The 25555-nt window shown below is 45.2% G+C and overlaps 1 protein-coding gene across 3 annotated transcripts in view; it reads left to right on the forward strand.

Annotated features, from left to right (window-relative positions):
• CCDC27 (coiled-coil domain containing 27) overlaps nt 1-25555 on the forward strand; it is a 617891-nt gene that overhangs the window by 445563 nt on the left and 146773 nt on the right. The window lies entirely within an intron of this gene.

Genomic DNA, 25555 nt, shown 5'->3' on the forward strand with positions numbered 1-25555 from the left:
GCTTGGCGTACTGCATGGCCAACCCATGCATCATGTACTAGCAGGGGGGCTACTTCACCTCCGTCTCCATCCTCATCAGCCTCACCCGGGGCATGCATGTAAATGTCAGGTGTCAGTGGTACATTTCTCCGGACGCACATGTTGTGCAGCATGACACAGGCCATGGTGATCTTTGCCACCTTCTCAGGCCTATATAGGAGTGCCCCACCAGACCTGCTTAGGCAGCGGAAATGCACCTTCAACAGGCCAAAGGTCTGCTCTATCACAACACGGGTGCGGGTGTGCACACAAATGTACTCCTCTTCATGGCTGTTCTGCGGGTTCCGCACAGGGGTAAGTTGCCAAGGCCTCAAGGGATATCCTCCGTCACCTGCAAGCAAATACAAATAGGTGTATGTCACTCTGAGCTGGCACCTTCAGGAAGCACAGTCATGACGGCAGCTATTTGGTGTGGACATGTACATGTCCCTGTACGTATGCAAAATTGTCACCTAGATGCATTCTAAACTGTTATGAGGTGTGGTAGTCTGGATGGCGTTCAATAGATGATGCAGGGTGTAATCATGCATGCTGAGGCGATGTACTGTGGTAGTACGACAATGTTTAGTCTCCCATTCAAGCAGTTAGTTCTATGCATGGTCACACTAGCCACATTGGCCCAGTTGCCATCCTGTACAGCCATGCATTACTTGCCATCACCAGGGTGGCCTGGTTGTGCCTCTTACTTGTTGTCATCGATATGCATTATTTGTTTAATTTGTGCCAGTGATGTGTCATGTTCCGTTTGTGAGGTTCAGGTCTGGAGTGTTTAGCTCTGCATGCATTCTCCAATCACCGACAATTGCCACCCAGGTGGGGTATGCATCCCCCTACCCCTTTCCCAACCAGGTGAAGTATGCCTCCCTGCACATCAGTGCCCCAGAGCACTGCCATGGCTCAGTTGTGCAACTCACCAAGCAGCCAGGCACGTGGTCCAGCATGTCCCTCCATGTGATGGGTTAGGGTGGAGTTGCGCAGTACCATGGCCTCATGTGTTGATCCGGGAAATCAGGCACAGCAATGTGTGATGATCTTGCTGGAGTCACATGCCATTTGCACATTGATGGAGTGGTATTGCTTGCTATTGCGGTACACTGCCTCTATGGCATGGGGGACTACCAATTCCACATGGTTGCAGTCCAGGGCACCAACACAATTGGGCATGCCTTCTAGTGCATGGAAGCCTACTTTGGTGTCGGCTATCTCCTGGCCAGTCGGTGGTAGGGATATGTGGGTGCTTGCGTGCTTCAGGAGGGCATCCAGCACCATGCGTGAAAATACTGGCTGCGAAATGCCATGCAGCTGGCCCACTGTGTGTTGATAGGTGCCTGTGGCCAGGAAGTGGAGCACAGACACCACCTTTAGTAGCGGGGGGGTGGCAGTGTGTATTTCTATGAGGCTGGCAATGTCGTTGTGTATCATGTCCACTATGGTGGTGATGTTGTCCCGGTCCAACCGGTACAGGGTGTGGATCTGCTCAGGGGTTGGGTTGAATGGGCTGGGTCTGGTGCGAGGGATTGGTGGCTGCCTACGGGGCACTGCTGGCTGCGCTGGTGGTAATTGCTGGGCCTGTCTCACCCTCCTTCTCATCCTGCATCTCCTCTGTGCTGCCTGTTGTTGCTGCTGCGGTTGTTGTTGGAGTTGCTGTTGTTGCTGTGGTTGTTGCAGTATTTGTATGTCCTCCAGCGCCATGATTGCAACAGCTAGTGGTAGCATTTTGTGTTGGAACGGGTGTGGTGTGTGGGTGTGCTCATTTTATACTGGCCCAGCCTCCATTGACTCCACCTGTGGGGATTGTGTGCACCTGTGGCAGTTGGCTTGTTTCCTGATTGCTGTTTGCGGGTTGTCTGCGATGCCTGTATGGCCAGCATCGTGCAGCCCGTGATTACCGGCTTCGCGATTCCGGCATTTGCATGTCCGCGTGGATTGGGATGTCACCCTATTACCAGCATGCCGGTATTTACTCACTGAAGGGTCGCGTGTAGGCGCCCATGCCGCTATTAGCGGCACCGTTATTTAGGGCGCCACTAATACCGGGTTGCTGGGTCATAATACACCAGAGCGGTAAGCAATGCCGGTAATCTTTTACCGGCATCGTTTTTCACTTACCGGCAACCTCGTAATGAGGCCCTCAGATTGGATTTACCAGTTCACCTGAAAGCTACAATATGGGGAATCAGCTCCTTATGATTTGGCCAAGTTCACAGTGTTTTGGTGCACCTTACTTTTTACTGCAGGCGGTAATAAAATACCTCCTTAGCTTTGTACCTCTCTATGCGTTATCATGAGTAATTAGTAAACAGAATAATAGACCAAAAACTGATCTAGTTTGTTCATGTACTTTGTAAGCAACTGAGGTTCATGACTAACACAAAACGAAATATGTAATACAATGAGTTCAGCATGATATTTTCTGTAATGCCAGAATGAAAGCGCACATAGCAAACTCACATTTCCCCTTGCAGCGATGGCATATTCTATTCTTCAGGCTAAAATAGAGCTGTGAGCACACTTCATAGTAACTCCTTCCCTGCGATACAGCCCTTTCTCCCGCAATAAACTTCAATTACACTTTTAGTGTTGGCTGGTCAAAACGCTGCTATCTATGGCCTTGAAATGTATCATTCATATTGGCAGATCTCTGCCCTTCTTGCTGCTTCATCCCAGGCGCGGTGCCTTTTATTGGCATCCAGGCGTAGCACACACTCCTTAAACTCTCTCCTCAGCATGCATATTCTTCAGGAGTACATGGAATGCAAATACAACCCAGTCCCCTGCTAGGTCAGCCCACACCTCCTTATAGTTTTCTAGATCTTGGGGTTGTTTGATGGTTGTATGCCATAAATTATCCACTACATCCCCAGTGTCATATATGGCCACCATGCGGTATTTGGGTTCATCAAGCTCACCAGTTTGTACTTGGGCTTCCCTAGTATCATGAGGCATCTTCCCATTTTTATTTTGGTTATATATGGTCACCATCTTCATCGCACTATTAGGAATTGCCTTAGCACAGCATCAGATTCCTAACTGACACACACAGAAGATCAACAGCGGAGCAGACAATAATGGGGATCAGTAGCTTCATTGCAGTCCCGAGCCCGAGGGCACCCAGTCGAACACCATTCTGAACCAGTCACTGTTCTGGGTGCCACCTTCCTTTTTCATTTTCACTCCAAGTTCATGCACTACAGAAATTACATGTGAAAATGTACCATTTTCAGCATCTGAAGAAGGCACGAATGTGCAACATGCACTCACAATTTTTCTGCAAACACCACCTTCCATGGCCGTGAGCAGGTCGAGGACATACCGGTTCTGCATTGTCATTAGTCTAAGTGCTCTTAGTTCTACCTTGATGACATTGAACCTTTCTTCTGTGTCGTTGGCTAGTTAGATCAGCTCCCAGCGGATGATCTGCAACCACTTGGCATTTGCTCGTGCTTGGATACTGGGGATCAATGATGCAAAAAATGTCTCTGCTGAGTTGAACAACTTGTACTCATCAGGGATATGTGGCAAGAGGTCAGAAGAGTCTTTAGAGAGGTAGCTAGATGCTCTCTTTTTGTGCGACACTTGATTCTGTAGCTTGTCTTCCGATAGTATGTCATAAATGGGGGGCTTTTCAGTCACGATCATGGGTGCCGGTTGCAGTTGGTTGGGCACCCCTTCCCTCTTCATGTGTTTCTCCGGAATTACCAGCAGGGCTGAGTGCAGCGTTGCCAGAGCACAGTAGCCCCTCCATGAGGGCAGGAGGTGCAAGTATGCCTGGTTGCCACACACCCAGTAGTGGTCCATCAATGCTGCAGTTCCTTTTTCCCATGTCAGGGATGATGAGGGTTCTGTTGCAGTGTGAGTTTGTACCCATGGGTACTCTTCATTCACCCTGGAAGCATAGTTCATATTTTTCTTCATGCTGGATTTTGATTGGCTTTTCGAGGGCTGTCACCCATGTTAGCTCTGCGATATGCTGGGACCATATCTGGGCACGCATATCTTCCTTCCACTGCATTCTTTTATCCGATAAGCCCCGTAGTGCTTCTGCTTTTCACATCACTGTTGCATCTTGCCATTTGTTTTCAGTGAACATTGTCCCTTCTATTGCTAAGAACGGTTCTTTAAAGCATGTTGCGCCTTCAGGGTTCTACTTACATATTTTCTCATCAGGAGGAAGCAGTTGTAGTTTTACTATGTGTGCCTGAAAGGTGTTCCTGATCCTACACAGTGTGAGATGAATGAGACATTTGGCTTCCACTAGGGGAGATTCTTGTGGCACTAAAACCATAGGCGTTCCTGACGCATGAGGTATCAGTGAACACACATAACAGTTGCCATTTGTGGCCTGCCTCCCTGTGGCACTCATGTCAGAGTACCACTTGTTAGACTGGTCCAGATGACGAAGATCCTCTACTTTATCCAACACCAACCCATGATATGCATCATATTTATAATGCTTTATTTTCCGCCTTCGTCTGTGTGTCAATTCATTTCTACCACCAGTAAATTACCTTTTGTACCATTTGCTATCAACATTCAACGTTCTGTGCGTATTAAAATCATGCAGGTGATAAGTAGGGAAGAGACCTGTGTTCACGTTCACGTTGGAATTGCTATCAAGCTGCCAGTACTGAGGGCTTTGGAGGGCATCTGACATGTAAGTAGGAGACAAAGTATACACATTTTTAACATATTAGGTAAGGTATCTGGTTGTCTGTGAGTCAGTTTGTGGCATTGTAAGCATTGGTGAGGTAGGCAAATAATCATCATGTACATAAATTACGTTTTCACTGTCATTCCTTACAAGCAACCCATGTTGTGGTGACACCATTGTACGGTTTTTGTGCAGTGAAGTAAGGTTTAAGGAGGTATTATGGCCCCATATTAGTTTCACTCCGTCCCATATCAGTTGGCCCCCTTCTTGTATTAGTCCCCCCCTTTTATGTCACCAACAATAAAACAAATACTCCAGTACATTCCTAGACACAACAATATTATAGCGAGCACAATGGCCGTAAAATAAAAGCCACAGTCATATGAATATGCCCTAGTGGAGCTTACTGCATTCCTACTGCTACCTAACTGAGTTCTATTAGTAGCAAGTGGCCATGTTTCTGCAATTGTAGAACCTACAAAGTGGAATATAATGTGTTAAATATACTTTCAGTTAAAATGAAACGTTTGTAGTGCATAGAGAGGGAGAAACATTCCACATATGCATATATATATTTCACGGCCCGCGGTAGCGGGCGTGTAGTTATGGTTAAGTTTATATATGTTACAAGGCGTGTAGTTATGGTTAAGTTGTTAAACTCATAGGAAGAACACTTTTTCGGCGGTTTATAACTTCGCTCCCCCTGGAGGAATGCTCACCAAAGCTTGCAAAAAAAAATATATGGTCGGCTCAGAATTTATTTGCCAAGTTGGGCAAGGTTTCGTGCATGGGGGGGAACATATAGGAGTGGTCCCACATTTTTTTTCTCCATAGACTGAATGGGGAAAAGCTTTGCGCATGGCTACACAGCCGAACGTCTGGACGGATTTTCACAAAATTTGCAGCAGGAGCGGGGGCTTGGGTCAGAAAGCGTGCGTTTGTGTGTTTGGTGGAAATCCCACCAGTACTTTTGTTGCAAAGAACTGAAATGCACGTCCCAAGAAATGTGTGATATCTGGGTCCGCTCCGCAGACCCATTTCCCTGTTCGCCCCGCGGACAGAAGTGTCATTGGCTCGCAGTACGACATGATGTTAGAGAAATTTGGACGCGGCCGGTGGTTGGCTGGAGGGAAGCGTGGTGTGCTTCAACATTTTTGGGGAAAGCCGCCATGGTGTATCGGAGGACAGTGCGGCAGCGGAAGGGTCTGGAAAATGTACCATACGGAATGTTCTGCCGGCAATAAGGGAGGGAACGGGTGGGAGAGTGAGAAGTGGTTCATGTGACATATGTAGGCGAGTACTTTGTGTGGTGATTGGAGGACTGTCGTAACAGCCCCATAGCTTGTGCAGCGACCTGTTGGCAGCAACCTCTTTTCGTGGTGAGTTGTGGCAGGTCAATTGGAGAAGGGGAGTGAATTGCACATGACATAGGTTGGGTGGGAGCGTGGGTGGCTGTGTGCTGCGGATGCAATGCGGCAGTTGGCACATGGTGGCATGCATGGGTGAATGAAGGTATGGTGGGTCTGTGGAAGGATTACACTATTGGGTGCATTGCCGAAGGCCATAGGCCTTAGGTTGTAGGGCATGCACTGAAGAGCGTAGGGCTGCAACTTACCCACACAGGAACGCATGTTTGACTCTGCATTCGGTAGAGGGTGGCGCTTGCATAGTGCAGTGTGTGCAGATTGGTTGCAGTATGGCCAGTGTTGCGAACAGTATGTGAGTAGGTTGGCAGTGACACAGTACTTTGTGAATGGAAGTGGGTAGGCCCATAGTATGTGAATGAAAGTGGTCAGGTATGCAGGAGAGATTGCTCTGCGGATGCAATGCGGTAGTTGGGCACATGGTGGCATGCATTGGTGAATGAAGGTGCGGTGGGTGTGTGAAAGTATTGCACTATTGGGTGTATTGCCGAAGGCCGTAGGGCGTAGGTCATGCACTCAAGAGCATAGGGCCGCAACTTACCCACTGCAGGAACGCATGTTTGACTCTGCATTCGGTGGAGGGTGGTGCTTGCATAGTGTGGTGTGTGTATATTGGTTGCAGTAGGGCCAGTGTTACAAACAGAATGTGGGTAGGTTGGCAGTGACACAGTACTTTGTGAATGGAACTGGGTAGGCCCATAGTATGTGAATGAAAGAGCACAGGGATGCAGGAGATAGTGTTTTGTTTGTACATTATGTTAACTGTTGCAATTTGTTTCTGCATAGCTGCATGGCGGTGCGCAGGTTGGGTAGGAGTGCTGGTGGCAGTGGTGTGTATGTGGATGGTCATAGTTGGTGACATGGTGACATGCATGGTGCCATTACGTTACTGTAGGGGTGTTCAAGGCCTATGCTGTGTGCGGATTTGTTGAAGTAGGCCCAATGTTGTGAAAATGTTGTGGTTAGTGACACAGTGGTTAGTGGGGGTGGAGGCTGTGGTATGTTTGTGGATTCTGGTAATTGCGACCTGTTTTTGTGAATGGGTTTTATGGTGTGGGGGAGTTGGGGTGAAGTGCCGCTACCTACGTATGGCAGGTTTGTGCAAAATGTTAGCTGCCCACATGGCCATTGTGTTAACTATTGCAATTTGTTGCTGTGTAGCGCCATGGCGGTGTACAGCTTGGGTAGGAGTGCTGGTGGCAGTGGTGTGTATGTGGATTGTCATTGTTGCTGACATGGAGACATGCATGGTGGCATTACGTTGCTGTGGGTGTGTTCAAGGCCGGCCATGCACCCAAGAGCCTAGGCCTTGAGGACACCCACAGCAGTAGTGCATTTTTGAATGTGCATCAGTTAGAGGGTGATGACATGTAAGGAATGCGTGTGTAGCACATTTCAGCCGTTATAGGCCACTGTTGCAAACAGATTGTGGGTAGGTTGGCAGTGGCACAAAACTTTGTGAATGGAAGTGGGTATGCCCATGGTATGTGATTGAAAGTGCACAGGGATGCAGGAGAGAGTGTCTTCTTTGTACATTATGGTAACTGTTGCAATTTGTTGCTGCATGGCTACATGGCGGTGTGCTGTGGTTGGCGATGCTGCAGTAAAAAGTCACGGAGTGTGGGCACTGGGTGCAGTGCTTGCATACTGTCAGTATGGTAGAGGGTATGGTTGAAGGGTAGCTTATATGTGCTTGGATAGTGTGCTTTGTGCACAATGCTTGCAGTATGGGCAATGTTGTAAACATTTTGTGGTTAAGTTGGCAGTGACACAATCCTTTCTGAGTGGAAGCGGTAAGACAATAGTTTGTGAATGAAAGGGCATAGGGGTGCCGGCGACAGTGTAATGTTTATACATCATGGTAACTGTTTCATGTAACAATGTGCATCTCCATTGCAGTGTGGAGGTTGGTTAGAAGTGCTGGTGCCAGTGGTGCATACAAGCATAGTGGTAGTTGGTGACATGCTGACATGCATGGTTGCATTACGGTGGGGGAAATGTGTGCAAGGAGCACACCCTCTGGAGCAATGCAGGTTTGACAGTGCATGAGGCACAGGGTGGTGATCTTTGGAGAATGGGTGTGGAACACATTGTCGACGTGCTACACCAGCACACGTGAGTTACAAAGTGTGTATTGTGCATTCTATGGTTGTGGTGATAGTTGGAACATGCTACATTATTTGGTGTGCGGCAAGAGATGGTGCAGTGAGAAGTTGTGTAGTCTGGCCACAGGGTGCAGGGTGTACGTAATGTGAGTATGAAAGTGGGTATGGTTGAAGTGCAGTTTATATGTGGTTGGTTACTCTGCTGTGTGCAGATTTAATGAAGTAGGCCCAATGTTGTGAAGCTATTGTGCATAGGTTGGCAGTGACACAATAGCTTGTGAATGGCAGTGCGTAGGGGTGGTGCAGGCTGCAGTATGTTTGTGGCTTCTGCTAAGTGTGACATGTTTTCGTGAATGGGTGTTTTATGGTGTCTGGGATTTGGGCAGCTACCTATGTTACGTTTGTGCATAATGTTAGGTGCCCACATGGTCGCTTGCTTGGATATATAGTGTTGTGGTGGGTGTGGAAAGGGTTGCAATGTTGTGTACATGTTCAAAGGTGTGCTGGGTGTGTCTTAGAATGTTTGTGGATTCTGCAATCTTGCATTCTTTAGCAGAAGTTTCTGGTGGAGGGTCTTTGCAATCAAATGGAACGTGTACTGAGAGTGTTTAACGGTACAAATGGAGTGGTGAATAGAAATGACAGTGTGCAATGCAGAGGTTTTGTATGTGATTGGTGCATGCGTGTTTCAAAATTTGACAGCACCCAATGGGGGAGTGCTGCAAAAAGAGACTGTGCAAAGGGAAGAAGTATTGTCTGAGCTTCACTGGGCCATGGCCTTCACTGTAGATGGGAAAGCGCACGTGCACATCCTGCCATTATGAGCACGGTGGGAAGGAAAATTGAATTGTGGGAAATAGGCAATTAGGAGTTTAGTGCGTGGTTCATAGGACGGGGCGGTACCATTTTGTCCCAATACTGTGTCGTGAGGGTGGTCGAGATGAAGAGACGCACAGTGCTTATGGTCAGTGATACCTTTGTGCGCCATCTGCACAGGTGTTGCATGCAAAGAGGCGTTGCTGGTAATTCTGGGTTGGAAGGAGTGGACGCTTTCTGGGCCTGTTAGGGTGACTGCAGTTTTGGCACGATGGTTCGCCTTTGCAGATATGTGGCGTCCGTCACAAACGTGGACTTTGTCATGGTGCACTATGGAAGTCTACATTTGGGTGTCGTGTGGACGATAAATACATTACCTGAACAGGTTGCTGACCGCAGTGATGCATATTTTTCCTACTGCCAAAGTTGTTTTCTCATACATAACACCAAGAGGAGTATGCGTAAGTTTATGCAGACTGCTGCCATGTTCTCCACCCACTATGAGATGATGAGGTCACAAAATATGCAGTGGTTCCGTAAACATGGCATTTATTTGATCGCCATTGGCAATGCCATTTTATTTACACTGTGCAAGAAGCATTGACCAGAATGTGTCAAAAATGTGAGGAGAGGCAAACGGAAACGCATATAAAGAGAAAATACAAAAAAATGACTTGCATGCAGGTCACAAAAAAAAAAAACCTTTATACATCTGCGCTGGAATACTGAATCCCCTACCCAGTTTGATATTGTTTAGCCCCCCCCAGGCTCCTCAATATCACGAAAAGGTAGTGGATTACGGGGAATTTTCAGGCTTGCACGTGCCACATCCTGGGTGGCTATGTGGATGTACGTGGATGGAGAAATCGTGCATACTTTCATTGAACTTTGTAGTGGACGTGCTTTGGAATGGCACAACATTTGTACTGTAAATGTGTAATGGTAGATTTCAAGTGTTGTACAGGAGTGACAGTGTTGGATGATGGCGGCTTCGATGCGATTGGTGGCTGCGTTTGTGCCTACTTATGTGTAACCCAATGAAGTAGAGCTGCAGAGAAGATAGTGCAAAGGGAAGAAGGACTGCTCCAGTTTTACAGGGGTGCAGCCCTCACGCTACTTTGGGAGGCCAAAATCTGCCCTTTACACCACCTTGCCCAATTGCCATGGCAGTGTGGGGATTCGCCAATTAGGTAGTGTGGGTGTGGTTAACGGGAAGGGGAGGTGAAACGGTTGTACATTATACTCTGTGTATTGAGGGTGGCTGACATGGCGAAACACATTGTGTTAACTGTAGGTGATCCCTTTGTCATAGATCTGCACAACTATGCCCTGCAAAGACACTTTGATGGCAATTTTGGTTCGGAAGGAGTGGACGCATTGTGGAACGCTGTGTATGAGAACAATTTCTTCGATATGCGTGCACTTTGTAAGGGCCTCGCCACTTTTCCAGTTGTAGATGTTATCGTTATCCATTACGGCGGCATGCATATGGGTTACCTGCTTTGCTTAGATTTGTTCCGGACACTGAGGAGATTGCTGCATGTCGTGAGGACGGTTTTTCCCAGCGCCAAGGCGCTTTTCTCATCTATAATACCACGAAGAGTATGGCCCACTGCTCATGGATGTTGTTTCGAGCCAGATGCAGGAAGGTGTCTCATGAACAGAAGCATGCATACTGTTTTTCCAAGAAAATGGCATTTTGTTGTCACCCATTGGCAATGCAGTTTTGTTTGCTCGTCTACAGGATGCAGTGAAGAGTTTACTAATGTGAGCACGAGAAAACACAAAAGCTAATAAAAAACGAAAAAAGGTGTTTCTGTAGAAGCATCTAAACAAAAAAAAAACAACTGGCTCTTTTAAGAGTTGCGTCTTACCACAAACTCCCCCTGCCCTGGTTGCAGGTTATTCACCCCACGCCTGCACGCAGCACGAAAGCCACATCCGGGGATTTTGCGGGTGGCGGCCACGAAAAATGGAACTGTGGGGATTGTCCAATGAGATGCTTAGGGTCTGCGGCAATAGGAAGAGGGACTCCTGCTTCACTGGGGCCCAGCCCTCGATGTACTTGGGGACCCAGACGTGCGACATTCAGCACTCCTCACCTTGCTGGCCTATGGAAATTAGACTGTAGCGATTGTCCTATCAGGTGGTGCTCAGGGTGTGCGTCAGAGGAAAGTGCACCTATAGGAAGAAGGATTCCTCCTGCTTTACTGAGGCGTGGCCCTGGCAGTAATTGGAGAAATGCACGTGCCACATTCTGCGCTTCTCAGCATGCTGGCCAATGGAAATGGGACTATGGCCTTTGGCCAGGTGCTCTTCGTGTGCGTCACAGGAAATGGTGGCATTCACTGTTTCCATTATTTTGTGTACTGTGGCTGGCAAACATGGCAAGACGCACAGTTTTCGTCATGGGTGTTGGCTTTGTGGAAGTTCTGTGCTTGTATGCCCTCCAAGAAGACTTCTCTGGCAATTTCGGTTTGGAGGGAATGGACGCTTTGTAGTGTAGGGTCGAAGAGTGCTGTTTCGGCAGACTGCTTGTAGAATGTCGACGTGTGGCCTCTCTGTCAACTGTACATGTAGTGATTGTGCACTTTGGAGCCTTCTTTGTGGGTTACATGCCTTGTTCCCATATGTTCCATCAACTGAATATTATGATGAAAGCAGTGCAGCGCATTTTTCCAACTGCCAAGGTGCTTTTCTCATGTATACCCCCGAGAATAGTGTAGAAGTATTCCAATGATTTCTGTCGACAGCCAGAGGTCGGAAGGGGTCTCATCAAAAGAAGCATGTGTGACTTCTTAAGTGCTGCTGGGATGTTCTACTGTGAGAATGAGAACATTGGTTTGCGAGACATACACCTTTTTAAAGCAAATGGCATATCTTTGTTGCACAGTGGCAATGAAATAGTGTTTCACAATCTACACACTGCACTAAAGACCCTATTGGAAGACGTTGAAAACACACATTTACGTATAAAAACTGCAAAAAAAGTGTTTCTAGGGATGCACCTTTTTAAAAAAAAATTTAAAACCCAAAGGTTCTTTTAAGAGCCACCAGAACTAACGACGTCTGCTCCTGTGGTTGAAAATTATTCCCCCACTCCTGCGTGCACCCAGCACGAAAAGTCAGTGAATATCGGGAGAGTTGCAGGGTGGCACATGTTACATATGCCCCTTTTGCAGATGACAGCCATAGAAATGGGCCTGCAGAGGCTGCAGGATTGGGCAATAAAGTTTGTGGGTGTGGTGTGTACAGACAGACTCTGCTGCACAGTGTATTTGTCGACAAAAATGCAGAGGGTGCAATTATGGCTGTGTGTTTCACGAGGCACAGCATGCGGGTTTCACGGGATTCCGACATACATTGACTGAAAGTGAATGGAAAAACACTGTGCAGTGGCTACTCATTTTGCAATCTATGATGTGCATGTGTAGTCCTATGGAGTAGCTACAATGAAGTGCCTGATTATGGTTTCTCTGTGTGACACTTTGGTGACACGCAATCTTGCTGATATTATTGTTGTTCATTGTGCAGGGAAAATTGCACAGCAGGTTACACAAGTTTCAGTGCCGTTTGCGATGAAGGAGGAACTTGCCCAGTTCATGCGTTTGTTTCCAATCTCTTGTATAAGTTTCTATGGCATTATGCAGCCACTGATGTGGGAGCGTCATTTTCTATTTGATCAGTGAATGCAGACAGCGCGGTACATTGCAAAGAAGTGTATTTCTGCCTTTGTTCGACATGTGCCAATGGCATACTTCACCCTTGGTAATATGACGTTTCACAGCATGAAAACTTTTCCTCAGCTATAACGTTCATCTTACTATTCCAGCCATCCCGATTTTTGCACACCCCATCTACATTGGCTTGGTGCCCTTCCTGAAAGTAGTGATATTTTTTTGTGGTTAGTGTTCCGCTGCCACTCTCTTGAAAACTCTCTGCAACACATAAAAAAACTCTTTGTACAGCGACCCCCTTTGTATCCGATTGAACTACAGTGTTTACCACACTGCCACGCCTCCTGCTCTGAATGCGTGCATTGGCAATACTGTTGTTGATCTGTAAAAAGGGCTTTCTTTATTTACCTTTTTTCCTTTCCCAGTTCATTGTCATTTATTATGGTGTTCTCACACATGCCACAGAAGGAACGGCAACAAAGGTCCAGTACAGAAGGGGCAGCACCTGCCTGGATACTATAGAGGATGTGCCGGGAGACAGAATTATTGGGTGGCCCTCATGTACATATGCACCAGTCATTGCAATGCTCCCGTAAGGACCGTTCCCACTTCCAAGTACCTTCCTTCTGTACAGTAGCTCATTGCAGTACATGCACAATACAATGCCTTTGCCGGGTAAGGGTCTGTAGCGCGGCACATAGTTTGCTAAGGTTGTTTTCCAGCTGCACTGCCCTACAGGGGTGCCCCTCTTGTTGCCCGCAGCAAATGTGGGAAATGCTGTATATGAAAGTAACCTACGTAATTGTTGGAAGGGCGGTAGCCTGCACTCTGGTCCCTTGTGCTTTCATTTCAGTTGTCGTCACATGCAGTACAAACACTTTATGCTACGCCATTAGTGTTAGGGGTAGGATTAACAGATATATATATATATATATATATATATATATATATATATATATATATATATACATTGTGGAATACAAGAATGTTTACAACAATGCGAAATACAGCTTCATTACGTACAGCTGGAAGCCATTTATTGTGTGCGACCCATGCAGCTACAGCGGTTTTCTGACCACCACTAAGGTTGTTTGCGCTCTGCATATTCTGCTGTTTCGTTACTTGCCTTTACATGCACCAGTATGTGCGTGAGGAAGGTGCACAAGCTTTGCCATTTTGCACACTCAGTACAAACTGTCCCACCTGCAGTTACATGTTTTCTTGAACTGTACGATCGGCAGGCGACCTCTTGATACTTTCCGTCACGCTGCTGAGTGCGGACAAAATGAATCTGTTTCACGGGTCATGGAAAAGCAAGCAGCAGATAAATCAAAGTAATGTGACATTTACCATGCCCACGTGACACTGCAGAATGAGATTTGTGATGGCATCTTTAATGTCATGGGTGTTAGTCCTTGCAGTGCACACTGGTGGCACGAGTTATGGTTGCTTAGCTTATCATAACTGTCGAATTTCGGGGGGGTTTCGGTTTTACCTGTAACCATAACGTCCCTGTAACAACGTTTTTCCATTGAATTTCATATGCTTTTGCTAATGCAACTTAACCATAACGTCCCTTTAACAATGTGTTTGTTAGTGATATATATATTAACATGTCACTTATTTGCAAACATGTTTTTCCCAAATGCAGTGTCACTTATATGCCATTATTTTCCTAGTATCGTGCCTTTTCTCACACTTCTTAAGGGACTGCCACTTCGCATTCATTTTCTTGTGCTACTTCTGGAACTACACTGTCCTGAGCCTTTCTGACATCTGACAGGTGGTTCCAATATTTCAGGCCTTACACCTTTACTGCTGAAGGTGTGCAATATATCACTTTATAAGGGCCATGAAATCCTGGAGCATTCCACCTCCCCACAAAGCTGCAAACGTACACTAGTTCCCTGGGCATCAGGGGTTTTGTTGGGCTGTCTACTGAGGCTGTTGAAGTGTCAGTTTCACTTTCCCTGGTGAATGGTGGGGCTGTCTGTTTAGCAATTGTGTCAGGGCTGGCTGGAGTAGTAACCAGAAAGAGTATGTTCATAGAATTAACATTGTCGTTGCCCAAGTCAAGATGGAGAGAAATAAACTTAATCTGATTGGTTTAAGGAACAATGATATGTTTGGTTTGTCTGATTGGTGGAAAGGATAATGGATTGGATTCTTGGGAGGTGAGCAAGATTCTAAACTGCCTTTCATCCATAGTAGTTCAGTGGCTGGTTGTACGTTAGTTAAGCTCCTTAAGTAAGGCCTTTCAGAGTTCAGAAGATTTACTAAAGAAGTAAGAAAATCGATTGCTGAGCCAGAGTGAACAAGAAGACATCAGGTGGGATCGTTACTTTTAAAAGCTTAAAGATTTTCACAGTGAACTTCCATTTTTTATAAGAAACTTAAAGTGTTAACGAGTTTTAAAGTTTACTGAGAGAAAAACGTTTTACAGTTTAAATACAATAAGGAAACAAGTGTAAAGACTGTGCGCGCAAGTTTAAAAGTTGTTAGCTGCGTGAAAAGTGTTTCAAGACTGTTTAACGTGCAGCGCAAGTACTCGTGTCTTCAGCAACGTCGTTATGGGAGCGCGCGGGTATCAGAGCGATAGAGTGCGTGTCCTAATGAATAGCGCGAGTTATTTTTAGTGCGTGCACAATTTTCATGTGAGTGACGTTGCGTATGATAGCGCGTGTTGAGTTGCGATAGAGTGCAAGTCCATATTAACTAAGCGCGAGTTGTTTTTAGCGCCTGTACAATTTTCACGTGAGTGACATTGCGTATAACAGCATGTGTTCGGTTTGTGATAGAGCACGAGTCCATTTTAACTTAGCGCAAGTTGTTTTTTCCGCACGTGCGCGTGTTTTCACCTGTGCGTGTATTTGTTAAGGTGCACGTGTGATTTTTCAGCACAAGGACAATTTTTCACGTCTTGTGATTTCACGTGTTAATCGCATGGGTGCAGGGAGTGAGTACGTGATTTCAAAACGCGCATCAAGAAAGTAACTATACGTTCATACGTGTAAAAAAGGAAAGATTCACACGCAGAAGGAGCAGCAGCATTCCAGAAAGTTTATGAGTTTCTATTTAATGTAATTTTCACGCAAATGGGAATTCAATACTTCAAAGAAAGACTGCATTTCTCAAAAGCATTTAAAACTCAAACTTCATAGAGTTAAATGAACTTTAAAAGGAAAGAAGAATATCTAAATCTGTAAGGTGCTTGTAAGAGTAATTTACTTTAGGATACTAAAGAGACTTGAATGGCTAGTGATAATATGCACTAAAGCATTACAATAGTTTACAAGATATTCCATACAGATAATTAACCTCTAAGTCTTAAACAGAGGTTTGAGAGGTAAAGAAGTTAGAGTTAGTTTAAACATAATTTAAGGAAAGAAGTTTACACTAATGTATAAGTAACCAAGTGTATTTGTTTACTACAGATACCAGAGCCTACCAGAAGGTTGCAGGTCTGCAGTGTATTCGTTGTTATTTTCTCCAAATACCCCTTTCCCTTTCTTGGGGTTCTCAGCTCAGCTTTTACTTTAGGGTTGAGAGGTGAACTCCTGGTGAGGGTCTGTGGGGCCAGCATCAGCTCCTGTGGAATTCAGTCAGCCGGACCTTGACAAATTGTTCGTATTGCTCTTGTGAGCTGTGTGAGGTACTCTTTAAATTCTTCACCTAGTACTGTTGCAGTTCTGTGTGCATCGGACATCCTTCTCACTGGGGATAATGGCGTTTGCATACGTCTACCAGTCACTATTTCATGGGTTGCATGCGTAACTGAAGTAAGGCCAGTGGAAGACAGTAGACCCAGTTCTTTTTGAGAGTATGGCAAAGTTTAGATAACCTACCTTTAAGAAGGCCGTACATTTTGTCTACCAGTCCTTTCGCTTGCGGGTGGTAAATTGAGTACATTTTGTGTTTTTTTCCCAGTAATGTAGTTACTTGTTTGAAAAGGTCATTCACAAAGTGTGTCCCATTGTTGAAACATATGACATCGCATATGCCTCCCGTGGGAGCACTTCATTTACTAAACATTTTGCTGCACACTTCACGTCCGGGTGGGCGCAGGGCCCTGCTTCCACCCAGCATGAAAAGGGACAGACCACCACTATTAGGAACCTTGCCCCATTGCACCTTTCTCCCATGTCCGCATAATCAATGTGCAGCTCACAGAAAGGTCAGATGGGGCGGGGCAATGTTCCTCGTAGTGTCCTTAGGATCAGTCCTGAATTAAAAGTTTGGCATGTGGCACACTCATTAGTGAATTTAGTGAGGTATTCCTGAAGGTTCGGGATGAACCAATCCTCCTGTATGTCTGCAGCTACATACTGTTTTGAGGTATGGCCGGGAAAGTGCAGCTGCTAGAATGCTGTTTGCAGTCATTTTTTTCCTGTTTTGTCCTGCCTCCATAAGAGATCTATGGCCACTGCGCAGATCCCCGTTTTGTCCATAGTTCTTGTTCTGACTGTGGTGCTTTCTTTTGGATGTCTATTATCTGTGTTATTGGGATGGCATTATATCTGTTTTCTTTGGGTTCTTCTACTCTGCATTTTAACATGCACTCTGTTATTGGTTCTTTCGAAAATATGCTGCTTGTTTTGCAGCGGCGTCTGCCCTCGCGTTTCCTAGGGATACTTCATCACTATTGCGTGTGTGGGCTTGGCATTTTACAAGTGCTACCACTGATGGTTTTGCAAGTGCTTCGGTCAGTTCATTTAACAATTTTGCATGCTACACGCGGGACCCATCCGCCCTTTGGAACCCCCTTCTTCTCCATCTAGAGTCCAGCATGTACCGTGGTCGTTACATTTGCTGAATCAGAATATATTGTTACTGCACACCCTTTGGCTGCATGGAGCGCTTCAATTAATGCCACTAGTTCTCCTGCTTGTGCTGAATAGTGCATGGGCAATCATTTCTGTACCAGTACTTCATATTCTCCTTCCTCCAACCTTACTACTGCATGTTTTCCACCAGTCTATGGGCAAATGGATGTCATCCCATCTACAAAGTACACCTCACCCTCACTCAATGCATTTTCACTGGTTTTGGGAATGTCGTCTCCTTCTCCCTCATAAGTGACACAAATGTTTTTGTATATCCTCTACTATGCATGGCTCTGTGAGAAATGTGGCTGGATTGACCATTTTGCAATGTATCACATAGATGTTTGGGCTTGAGATGACAATTTCATAGGCTGTATCCCTCTGTGTCGTGAGCGTGGATTTGGAACATTCAAGGACTGTTCTACAAACAATGTGACGGAGCATCCCATCACAATTGTGGCACTTTTTTAATGGGGAAGGTGGCCGCTCCAAAGGCTTGTTTCGCACGGAAAATGGCCTTGCATTACTGAGACTAGAATACTGCGGTAGTATGCTAACGGTTTGTGGCCTGTAGGGTATTTTGTGGAGATTTGGGGCCTGACGGTATTTTATTACCGCCGAAAAATAACTTAGCAATAATCACTCTTTGTATTCAGATTTGGCCATGTGCAACAATAATACAATGGACATGCATTATTTCAGCACCCAGACCTGCATATTTGGTATACGTGGTTGGTGGTATTTTGGTGACCATAATTCCCTTGTTTTATTTGTGGCCCCAATGTCCAGAATCCCTTATCTTTGCTTAGATTTTTCGTGTGATCACTAGAGAGACCTCAGACCTACATTTTAGGGATACCACATTTTCAGTGATAGTGTTGGTGTGCCACCATGGGCGAACTCACTGACTTATTTACGACAGAGAGCTATATATGGTAGTCTTGTGGTAATTTCCACTACCTTATATACGGTAGGGAGCTATGTTCAGAGAGTCTCTCTTCCCGTTGGCTCATGTACCTCCAACAAGCTATGCTACAGTCACTCACAATTATTCATACTGATTCTGACAGGCACACATCTGTCTTAAAATGACCATTGCACTGTTTAAAAATCTCCCCACATCATCGGCATTGTAATGGTAAATAGTCAATACACCACCCGTCTGTTTTCAAATATTTTTCTGTATTATAAAAGTTGCATTTAAACACGATCTCATTCTTTACAGAAATAAATAAAATGGTACAGTAAAAGCATTGTCTATGACACACTGCAAAGAGAGTGGCGGAGAACAGAACTCAAATTGCAACACTAGCATTTGATTAAGGCATGCACAGGAATCCTACACTGACTGCATATTACCGTACACACTCAGCTCCCACACTTCTCATTACCTTATCTTTTTAGTTGTTCTCTTTGGCTGTTCTCTTTGTGAATGTGGCTCCCTTGGATTAACTCCAGCAAAAAGGAACGCTTGCCTTCTCAAACCGGGGTCATTGCCTGGAATTCTCAGCTTTTGCAGATAGGAATGCCTCAGCCAGTGGAAAGGTCCTTCTTTCAGCTCTCCCCAATCTCGACTGCAGCAGGACGCAGGAATCTGCATTCAGTCAGGAGTCCCACAGCCAGGTCTTCTCCCCAGTAGTGCAGAAAAATGTCTGCCTGTCTTTTTCCCCGTTACTGCCCACTAAAACTTTCCTCTCAGCCCTCTGTATGACGTGTCCCAATGAAATCCATCATCTCTCATCCTCCTACTCTTCAACAATAGCTTCGCTTATACATTTGCAATTGTTGCAAATCTGACTTCCTTCTTCCTGCAGTTACTGTGCACAAAAACACGGAGAATCAGGCAGAGAAGAGAAGAAAAAAAAATCTGCACACACATTTAAATGGCTTTCAGAGTATGCCTAATTCTGCAGTGGAGAACACATTTTATTAGTGGGTTATGTTAAATAATAATAATAATTAGGCTTTTATATAGCGCTACAAACCCTCAGGTATCCGAGCGCTGCTTATTATTACCCACGGTGTGTGGTGCTCATTTATCGACCTCGGAAGAATGAAAGGCTGAGTTTGGCCCCGCCGGGATTCGAACCTGCGTTAACAGGCTCTGCACGGGTGTCAAAGCGAGCGCTCTACTCGCTGTGCCACTTGGTTTTATTAGTCAGGTTAATGGTTAATAGGTTAGCTGTTCATTTTCAAATGTGTCTCTCGCACCATAGGCATTTCAGGTGAAAAATAGTGTGCATTTTTAAATGAGCACGTGTGCTTTTAACTGTAAAAATAGATTTGCATCTTATATGTTAAAATCGTTTTTGACTGAATAGCCTGTCTTTCCTTGTTAATCTGGTAACCCATATAGCAATGCACCGCACCCTTGTGGTGGTGCTGCGAAAAAAATTGCTATCTGTGCAGTAGTGCTGTACTCTGTGCTGTTTGCTACCTGTGTAGTAGTGCTGTACTCTGTGCTGTTTGCTACCTGTGCAGTAGTGCTGTACTCTGTACTGTAACACACCAAATATCCTTACAGGCCCAAGGAGGTTTCTTGTGTCAGTACTGCAGTCATCAATGTTCCATTTGAATGTGAGAACAGAAAAATTTCCCGTTCATAATCTGGTGTGGCCAGGATGGGGGCTGTCCATATTACTTCTTTTAGTGTTGTGAAAGCAGTATGCATTTCCAGTGTCCATGTTATTGCTCTGTTGTCTTTCTGGGTTTTTTTTCGGCTTTGCAATAGGGGTCGGGTGTAGGCAGCATAATCTAAAATCCATTCCCTACAATAGTTGCAGGTGCCGAGAAGCTTCTGCATGTCCTTCACTGTGTGGGGTCTGGCTGCTGCTAGCACTGTCAGGTAGTATTCTCCTGCCATCTTTCGAGATCAATTGTCCTAGTTACAATACTTCTGCCAAACAGTATTGCAGTTTGTTTTTATCTACCCTGTACCCCTTGTGAGCTAGAAATGAGAGTAGGGTAACAGAGTCTTTCCTGCATCTTTCTTACCCCCTCGTTACACACTAGGTCATCCATGCATTGTATGGTGGTGCTCTAAACAGCAATATTGCTGAGGTCTTCGTGCAATATTCTGTTGAAAATAGTTGGGCTTTCGCAGTACCCCAGGGGTAGTCAGCTGTGTTCATACCTTTTCCCCCCTAGGGTGAAAGCTGTTAGGTATTGGGACTCTTGGTCAAGTGGTACTGAGATAAATGCGTTCTTCAGGTCCGCCTCTGGGAAATGCGTGGCCTCCTTTGGGATGCTGCACAATATGGATGCCGGGTTTGGAACAAGAGGGAACTCTTTTTGGGCAATGTCATTAAGCAGACGGAGGCCTTGCACCATATGCCACGACCCCCTTTTCGCTTTCTTAATCGGATAAATTGCAGTATTGCATGGGGAGTTGGAGGGGGCAATGATGCCGTGTTTTAGTAATGCGTGTATTGTGTCTTTTATCCCCTCCTCCGCTTCCTGCGACAAATGGTACTGTGTTACTCTGGGTAATACTGCCCCTGGATTAAGCTTTATTTGTATTGGGGTTACTTCTTTTAATAACCCTACATCATGAGGGTTTGTAGTCCACAAATTTGGTGGCACTAGCTGTAAGTCCTCATCACAAAAAGATGGCGGTGCACTGACGATGGCCATGAGGAGGTTTGTTACTGGTCTGTTTTGTGTCATTATGTCACAAGGAATGCATATTTCCATTATTATTTCCCAGTCAGTGTCAATGTCAGTGAACAGCCTTTAATCCGTCAGTTTTCGGAGTGGTATGTTTAGGTCAATACATAGTACTGTCTGCCACTCACAGCCATGCATGTCCAGGCCAATCGCCACAAAAAACCTGTACCCCCTGCAAATCGAGAGACGGAACGGTGCCAGGCAATATCTCGGGGGTAGCTACTGGATGGAAAACAAAGTCAGAGGGCCCTCTCCATTCCTTACGTGTGATATCTGGCACCACTCTCACCAACACTTGTTGCCATAAATAAACATGTCTGCGTTGGTTGGTACCCCTCGGATGGCTGTTTTGTTTTCTATGGGTACAACGCACAAAGAGACCCCCGCACTGTGTGCAGACACGCCCCACCCGTCAAAATCAAATGACAAGCTTGCATGCCAACCCATTCGCCACTACAGCCAATGGCGCACCAGCGCCTTACCAGGGCACATGTATGTTGAGCGAAAATGTCGCTGCATGCAAGATCACTCCTGTGACATTCTGCACTTTCATTTGGCTGTTGTTTGTGTACTGACACAATTTCCCTATTTGCTCAGACAACATTTGAACCTGGGCCTCTAAGCATTCAAACCTGTTCATTTCCCTCTAAGCATTCAAACCTGTTCATGTCCCTAAACTCATCCCTCTGTGGTCTAGGCTTTTAATGGTTGAATTCACCCGGATTAGGCCTGTTCTGGTACCTTTCAGGAGATTTATTTCTGTTTGTGTTTCCCCTGAATTCCTGAGACACAATGAGTGGGGAGCATGGGGTGACCATCCTTTGACGATAGTCAACCTGTGGTGGGGACTGACTGTATTGGCGAGTTGCATAGTTCACATTCTGTCTTTGATTTAGGTGGGATTGTTCCCTCTGTTACCTTTCATTTTCAATTAACCTATCTACATATCTTGGTCTTGCCTGATTTCCATATACCATATGGTGGCATGGTCAAACCTACTCTGGGCTCCTAATACCTGAAATGGCCCAGTGTACATCTGATTATGGGTGTTATTTAGCGCTGACATATCATAGCAAAATCCCAGCTTGGGTGCATTACCAAGAAACCGAGGTCTAATGTATGTGTGTCTGTCACTGAGGTCTATGGGCTGGAACATAGGAGTTTGAGATGGTGTTCTCTGCAGAGCCACGCCCCTTTGATTGTGTGATGTGTCATTCTTTGCTTGAATTTGGGCTGTTTCTAGTGGCATCTTTACAGACTTTACCTCTTGGACAGCCAGTGTGGATTCTTTAGCTTTTGGTTTAGGTTCTCTACTCTTCGCTGTCTCTTCCTTCTCATTAGTTATTACCTCATAGATTTTAGTTACCTGTTAAATGATCCATTCTAGTGGTTTTTCCCTGTCAAATTCACGGATTAGCTAAGGCACGATATCTCACTGAAGCCCATAAAAGTAAGCAGTTTTGAATTCTACTAAATTGGGGTTAAAGGTTACATCAAAACATGAGAATGCCCTTTTAAGTTTTGAAAGAATTGGCGAGGCGACCCATTTGGCTCAGCTGACATACTGTAAGCAGCCTTCTTGGCCTGCTGTATAGAATGATACAGCAAACATTGGCATCTAATATCTTTTTCAAAATCCTCCCATGACAAGTTCTGCTGCTCATTTAGGCCTTGAATAACACTGGCAGAGGTAGAGTGTAATGTAAGGTGAAAGTAGCAACCATATTGGGCTCTAGGAACTTGAAGCATCTGAAAAATCTCGGTCACAACTTTGAGATGATCTTCGATACAGCTATCTGATCCCTTTCTAAATGGTTTGATGAAAGCTTTGATGGACTTCATTATCTTTAATGCATCGCACAGTGCATCATGCAATGTGTCATTCCTCCCCCTGTTCTGTTGTGGGTGTGCAGGATCGGCCTCAAACACTGGATCATAGCCAGGCCTTGTCGAGCGGACAGATGCTGGCAAGTTTCCCTGACTAGAGATGTCTTTCTGAATCAACTATGCACTGAGATTGTTACATTTAGTGTGGATCTGCGTGTCCTGCTCTCTATGTTTCAAATTTGCTTTCATCTGTATCAGCCAACACAGATGGAATACAGAAGTGTGGATGCAGAACAACTGGCTCAAGTGGAACAGTGACAAGACCGAGGTTCGGGTGGTGGGGCCCCATTCGGCCTCCTCCTTCTGGACCTCTGATTTCTGGCCTTCCTCTTTAGGCCTTCAGCCTTCCCCCATTTCTACAGTTAAACACCTGGGGGTCAAACTGTCATCGTCTCTTTCCATGGAACCCCAGGTCAGTGCTGTCTGTCAGCGGGGTTACTGTCAGTTTAAGCTTCTTCGTCGAGTCCTCCCTTTTATTCCAGCACATCTTCACGCCGCAGTGGTTTCTTCCCTTGTTTCTTCATCTATTGATTACTGTAATTCTCTTTTTCGTACTTAACCTGCATATGTGATACAGCGTCTTCAGGTTCTTCAGAATTCCACTGCACGACTTGCCACTTGCACTCACCGCTGCTCACATATTTCACCCGTTCTTTGGAGGCTGCATGGGCTCCCTTTAGCCACATGCATTAATTTCAAAGCTTTGTGCCTGGTCCCTTGTGCTTTTTTTATCTGCAAGGAGCAGAATATTTGCAGGCCATGTTCCGTCCTTATGTTCCAGGACGGGCCCTGCACTCTGCCGACACCTGCACTAAAATACTGCCACATTGGAAGGCGTTCTTTTTTGGTAGTGGCTGCTGCCCTATGGAACACGCTTCCATGCTCCTTGATATCTACAGTTGACCACCTAGTTTTCCGTAAACCCTTGAAAACATTTCTTTTCTAACTCTTTCTTGGTCCCTTTGCTCCTTGCTCTACCAGTAGTGCCAAGATGCCTTCGGACAATGCCATGCTTAATAAATATCAATCAATCAATCAACTGTTTACGTTCTGCATCTAAACTACACTGTAACTTAGCTAAGAAATCAGAATCTTTTCCTCGCAGCTTAATGAGCTCATGCAATGATAACCAGAGTTTGGCACACAATCGAATAATGCAGTCAACCTATTGTTTGCATTCTTTTGCCTGAAATAGTCAAAAGAGACATGTTTGCAAAATTCACCCATTTTCAAAAATCTCATTGGGTACGTCTTTTTCCACTTCAGTGCTAATCCTGCATGCCAAGTTAACAAATCTTCAGACGACTATGTAGCAAAAGCAAAATGTTTAGCCTCAAGGTAACTAGACAAATCAGAAAACCCATCGTCTATTTCCGACATGCCGGCACCCAATGCCAACAACACAACAAGGAGACATTCAGCGTGAACACTGCACAATTGCTATCACTTCCCTCGCAATGCACTACAGGTCAGGGAAAGAGCATACAATATGACTATGCTATACTATGCAAAGCCACGCCCAGTAAGTGCTTTACCTCTTCCAAGCCAATGCACCACAATTATGCCATAGAATATATAAATGACCCATCACTTGTGTCAGTACCATATTTCATTGTCACCTGCTGAAATCTAAATAAAAATTACTGAGCTTTAAAAAGCAAACCTCAGCTTCAGTATTCTATAGTCATATTCACAAGCAGTACCACTGGCATCATTATTCAGAGGTTCATTTGTTCATTTATTGTGAATAGGCATAGTGCACCGCCCTCCCGCCCCCAAATAATATCAGTCTAAGGGTGGTTCCTTGTTACCGCTAGACCATATGATGTAAACTTCCTGAATCAAAAGCTCTCCAGCAGATGTAGGGCCCTTGTCAGAAAGCCAATAGCATATTACATTTTGCAGAAATCCCTTCAGAGTGGCGATAGATTTGGCACTGCTCTGAGAGGTTCATAATCGTACAGTATGCACTCCAACACATATCAAAATGTAGGAATGGGCAAACGAGAGGGTTAGACCAATGGATTGTCCACTTTGGTGAGTATGGATGTTGATTGGTGAATCATTGTACCTCATTACCCCCTTGCATGTTTGTTTGACAATTTGAAAATGTCCTTCGAAGCTTCTCTAATGTATGGAACTTTTTTTATAGGATACATATGTTCTATGTTGCCTGCGCTGTCAACAACGTGTATGTGTTGATAAAATAGTGCCCCAGTTATGTATTCTAAAATGTACAGAAAAGTATGTAGTGATAAGAAATATGCATCATCAAGTAATTCTTATTAATGAATAGTGTGATTATGATGATGTAATAAAGAATGTCAGATTTATAAGCGTGCTGTAAGCTGTGAAAGAACAAATGGGAAGCCTCTTCTTTATTTTATTTTACAAAGCACACACAGTAAATGAAATAGTCTGCTTTAATTTTGCCCTAGTGAAAACATGTTTAGATAATACGGATTGG

Source organism: Ambystoma mexicanum, chromosome 8 (assembly GCF_040938575.1).
Source record: "Ambystoma mexicanum isolate Mex_15411 chromosome 8, UKY_AmexF1_1, whole genome shotgun sequence".
NCBI lineage: Eukaryota > Metazoa > Chordata > Amphibia > Caudata > Ambystomatidae > Ambystoma > Ambystoma mexicanum.